The 5,783-nt window shown below is 42.1% G+C and overlaps 1 pseudogene; it reads right to left on the minus strand.

Moving 5' to 3' along the window:
* Nucleotides 1-345: 345 nt before the first annotated feature.
* Nucleotides 346-1,032, minus strand: LOC138557665 (uncharacterized; annotated as a pseudogene).
* Between the last annotated feature and the right edge of the window lie 4,751 nt (nucleotides 1,033-5,783).

A 5,783-nucleotide genomic window follows, 5' to 3' on the forward strand; every position in this document is an offset into this window, starting at 1 on the left:
GTCTTTCATTGCCCATTGTTGATCGAAGGTATGTTTTAATGAGCTTCAGTTTGGAGAAGCTGCGCACACCACTTGCAACTGTGACGGGCAGAGTGAGCAGAATCTTCAATGATATCCAGACCTTTGGGAAATGTTCTTCAGGTTAGCATCATGAATATACTGGAGAACTGGTAGTGGTGTAACTGTCCCTCTTGGTAACATGTAGCATATATTTTCCAATTCAACATGATGGTCCTTGCCATTGATGTCAGAAGATTCACCATGTTTTGGTGGCTGGTGAAGGTTTGTACAATGCTCCAATGGTGTTTTGTCCATAGGAAGCTTGCTAGGGTCATACAGAAAGCCTCAGCATATTTCATGATCCTTAATTTGTCCAAACCTTTCTTCAATTGAACCATGGGCTGTGTCAACAAGCACATACAAAAACTCCCTCTTTAACTTTTCCTCTGGACTTTGGGTCCGTTTTACATCATCTCTACCCTCATAATCAAACTGCTCTTTCTTTGACGGATGCAGATCTCCTTGAAGGCAGTCTCATCTCCTAGGTCAGCTGCCATTTCTTTGGCAGCAATGATGGCATTTTCAAAGCCATTGTCACTGTAGGCTACAAAGAACTGAAGACATCCTTTCATCAAGGAAGTATCAGTCACAATGTCCACTGACTTATTTTGTAATGTCTTGCTCACAATGTTAATCTGAAACAAGATATCGTGCCAAACTACGCGTGAAGTCAGTTATCTGGTTAGCGAGACTTTGGGCCTCATGTCTGATTCCAGCATCAGCTTTGCTTAACTGTGCTAATTCCATTAGTGCGTCATAGATGTCAGGCACTTGGAACCTTACTGCTTTCACGCTGTCAATGCGACTCTCCCAACGGGTTTCGCTTAGTAGCTTTACAGTGAGATTTCTAACTGTCCTTGCGAGGACTTTCCACCTGATAGTAGATGCTGAAAAAAGAGTGTATATTCTTTGTAGTAATCCAAAGAGAGTTACTGAATCCAAAGATGACAATGCTGCATTGGATAAAACCATATTGAGGGAATGGCAGCCGCAAGGTACAAAAAAATGCTCTTGGATTAAGAGCAGGAATCCTAGCCTGAACCCCACTGTGTTTGCCTTTCATGTTTGCGCCATTGTCATATCCTTGACCACAGCAGTGTTCAAGCATTATTTTATTTTCATTCAGGACATTAATAAACAGTTCAGTTAAGCCTTTTCCAGTCGTCCACAGGCTTAAAGCAGCCAAAGTGTTCTTTTACTTTCATTTGTCCATCACTGTCATCAAGAAATCTCACCGTCAGTGACATCGTTCTATGTGACTAATGTTGGAAGTGCAGTCCATGATAACTGAGTAGACTCCCTAGCTTTAGGGAGTCGCATCAATATGTTCTCAAGCACCTTACTTGCCACAATGTCGAGCAATTCATTTTGAATTCTTTTGCTGCACTACTCATTTTAAATGCTTACGCATGACATCATATTTCCCAAGGAGCTGTACCAAACATAGGAAATTGCCATTATGATCAGTGAACAACGTATCTGATGAGCCCCGTAAAGCTAAGCTATTCTTTGCGAGGAAGAGAGTAATAGAGATTAAATGTTGAAGCACATTTCTCCAATGAGTGATTTCTGAATTGATTATCTGCTGGGTTTCTGAATCTATGCATTTGTTCTGTCTGAGTATAGACCCTGCTTGAGTCCATTTTGTGTATGCTCTAAAATGAGCATGTGACACTTCATGATTTTGTAGAGCATCAGCCAGCAATGTTATGCCAACAGTTGTAACCAGAAAGTGCAAGCATTAACAAAAGCAGAATACTTTATCAACTGATTTTCAGTAAACGAGCCATGGTCCATGCATTATCTCAGCACTCTCATGCACTCTTTGACAGTGTGACATTGAGAAGCGTCGCTTCTGTTTATTCAGTGAAATCTCATGGCTTTGATTTTACTTGGTCCAATCAAAATTATCCGGTCTACATCAGCAGAATGTAGGACCTCTGGCCACAAGGCAGGGTTTGCTGTATCAAAGCTTGATGTATAATTTGCTTTACTGCTGGTTCCTTCTCCGGGTGAGTTGGGCTCTTTTTCAGAGCCCCTTTCATTTTCATATGCAATAGATTCTTCTTCTGCATTATCCTTCCTTTCAGGGGAGTCACATTCCTCATTATTCCCACTCAAGCTGCATGGTAACTTGGATGATTCTGCATCATTTCCAGCCTGAGCACCGCTCCCTATTTGCCCACTATTCTCATTATTCCCACTCAAGCTGCATGGTAAATGTGATGATTTTGCATCATTTCTAGGCTGAGCAACGCTTACTATTTGCTCTGTACTGTCCTCATTATTCTCACTCAAGGTGCTTGATAAATGTGATGATTCTGCTTCATTTCCAGGCTGAGCACCTCTCACTATTTGCTCTGCATTGTCCTCATTATTCCCACTCAAGCTGCATGGTAAATGCAATGATTCTGCATCGTTTCCAGGCTGAGTACCGCTCATTATTTGCTCTGCATTGTCCTCATTATTTGCACTCAAGCTGCATGGTAAATGTAATGATTCTACATCGTTTCCAGGCTGAGCACCACTCACTATTTGCTTTACATTATCCTCATTATTCGTACTCAAGCTGCATGGTAAATGCGATGATTCTGCATCATTTCCAGGCTGAGCCCCGCTCACTATTTTCTCTGCATTGTCCTCATTATTCGCACTCAAGCTGCATGGTAAATGTGATGATTCATCATCACTTCCAAGCTAAGCACTGTTCACTATTTGCTCTGCATTGTCATTATTCTCACTCAAGCTGCATGGTAAATGTGATGATTCATCATCATTTCCAAGCTGAGCACTGTTCACTATTTGCTCTGCATTGTCATTATTCTCACTCAAGATGCATGGTAAATGTGATGATTCACCATAATTTCCAAGCTGAGCACCTTCCACTATTTGTTCAGCTTTTTCCTCATTATTGACACTTAAGCTGCATGGCAAATGTGATGATTCTGATTCATTTCGAGGCTTAGCTCCACTCACTATTTGCTTTGCATTGTCCTCATTATTCATACTCAAGCTGCATGGTAAATGTGATGATGCTGCATCAATTCCAGTCTGAGCACTGCTTACTATTTGCTCTGTATTGTCCTCATTGTTCTCACTCAAGCTGCATGGTAAATGTAATGATTCTGCATCATTTCCAGGCTGAGCATCATTTACTATTTGCTCTGTATTGTCCTCATTAGTCTCACTCAAGCTCCATGGTAAGTGTGATGATTCTGTATCATTTCCAGACTGAGCACCACACACTATTTCCTCGGTATTGTCCTCTAACTGACCCAAAAAAAAATGTCATCAATTTTGCAGATTTCTGCAAATCGTATTCAAATTGAGCATGTCGCTTCCGATTCTCAGCTCCTGACAGTTTCTTTGGAGGCATCTTCTATACTCTCTCTCCTTAAAATAACCAAGACACCATTATTTTAACTTCCGAACATCACCACAGATAATGGGTCACGCTGACTGTCGGTCCCTGAAATTCAGTGGGGGCAGGAAAGTGAACATCCCCTACCCACTTTTCAAAAGCCCATCGGGACTGACTGAAAGGAATACTTTGACATGAAAAACCTGGCTTTTCTATCCTGGGGTCCCATCATTTCCAAGTGTCCCAATAGGCTCACCCTTCTTAGGCTCCTACACAAGAGGAGGAAAATAATCACACTCTTTTTGCTTAACATATTTCAATATGTAATGCATGGATTTGTTGTGCTGCACTTTCCAATTAATTTCTATACCACAGAGTATTCCTAAAAGCCAAGCCTAAGCACACATTTCTAATAATTAGACATGAGAACATATATACTTATGTGCCTAAGTTACAGGCGGGTCTCAAATGCCAGCTTCACCACAAAGTGTGTGATCCTGGACACATGACTTTATCTCACTGTGGTTTATCTGCCAAAATTCAAAGAGCCTAGAAGTTATTCAATTCATACTGTATCACACATGCCAGCACTATCCATTCTATTAGGGAGATGCTAGCTCAGTCCTATTTTAACTTTGCATTCTGGGACAAGTAGTCCTGAATTTATAATGGGGAGATCCAGAATGACAAGTCCCAGAATGCAAAATTAGAATCAGGACTGGCCTGTGAGCTCTTGAATGGAATAGATATGTTGGCCTTCATGATGCAGTATGCTATTTAAAAAAAAGGCTCCTTCATGGTAATTTGTTAGGTGTATTCATCGGCTTTTTTCAGTACCAACTTTGGTTGGGTGATACTGTAAGTAAACATGTTCTTTGTAAAGTGTTTTGGTGAAAGCAGCTCTATATAAACAACATATCAATACTGTATTTGCTAAACTCCCCCACTGAACACCCTGCTCTCGATCAAGGCTGAGTCACCCCCACTATAGAACAGGAGCACCCACACAGTAGATTGGTGGTGATCATGATCACTCTACTCAAGCAGGCCCGGCTGAAGATGTGTGGGGGCCAGTTTCAACATGATAGTTAGGGACTCCCTCCTTAGAGCAAAAAACAGTCTGAAGCGCCCATGGGTGCATTGTGTATACATTACAATGGCGACAAAGATACAGTTAATAGCCGCCAGGGAGCTTAAACACGTAATGCCCACTGAAAAGCTCGAAACCCTTCTTTTTCATGTCAGCACATCGCTGATGTGGAGGAACCAGTGTTAGAAGGCAATGAGGTGATAAGCACTGCCTTGTAGAAAAGTCTGATGCAGACCACAATCCACCTGAAGTTGGTCTATTTGGACACAGCCAGCGACAGGTGCTGCCCTGCAAACTCTGTATTCTTTAAAGCAACAACTCCAGAGAGAGGTGTCTATTTATGAAAGGTGGGAGTAGGTAGTAGGCAGTGGCATTGTGTCCCTGTGCATGTGGCGAGGCATCTGGACAGAGAAGGGGTAATGGGCAGTATCTTAACATATAAAAAAAATACACTTCATGCAAACAATAGTTTTCTTTTTTCAAATGAATGCACATGACCAGGATTTACCGTGAAAGATCTTCAAAATGAATACTAATGAATGATGATTTGTAATCAACTCTGCCGGTCAAATATTTAAAGGAGATGTTCAATAGAGATATCTAGCTCCTCATTGACCTTCCTCTCACTCTCTCTGCATATCTTTGCCGTGTAGGTGGCTATTTGTCTACGTGTCTGTCTCTCATACCTAGTCCAACCATCTATATTGCCAAAAGTCAATTCCATCATCCACCATCCAACTAGCCTCTGACCACCCATCCACCACCCCCCACCCCAGAAGCTAAGGAAGGGCTTAGGCGAGGTGAGGCTGTGATAGTTCCTGCTAAAACTGGCTTCTCATACAAAATTTAATTTACTCTGCGTCTATAAAAAGCGTCCACCTTTGCCATTTGGAATTAGGGTGCAGGCAGTACAGTTTAGAAGGTCATACGTTGTTTTGAGGGCTGAGCACATTGAATAGCTCCGGGTTATTTGATGGCCTAGTCCTCCATTCATCCTCCTTAGTGTGATAAAATGAGTACCTAAATGACATATATGGCAGTGTGATCATAAGTGGTAACAAGTAACCCAAAGATGTGGTGTCAGTTGTGCCAGGGGTTACAAAAACCTTAAACTATAAACACGAGAAGTGGTAGGGCAGGACATATCCCTACAGCCTCCACATGCCAAGGCTCCCCTGACATCACACTGGGAGTCACCCATAATCCAGGGACAGCCCACTTCATGCAGTGATATCACAGTGACACAGCCACAAACTGCACGCTCTGGAGACA

Source organism: Ambystoma mexicanum, chromosome 1q (assembly GCF_040938575.1).
Source record: "Ambystoma mexicanum isolate Mex_15411 chromosome 1q, UKY_AmexF1_1, whole genome shotgun sequence".
Lineage (NCBI taxonomy): Eukaryota > Metazoa > Chordata > Amphibia > Caudata > Ambystomatidae > Ambystoma > Ambystoma mexicanum.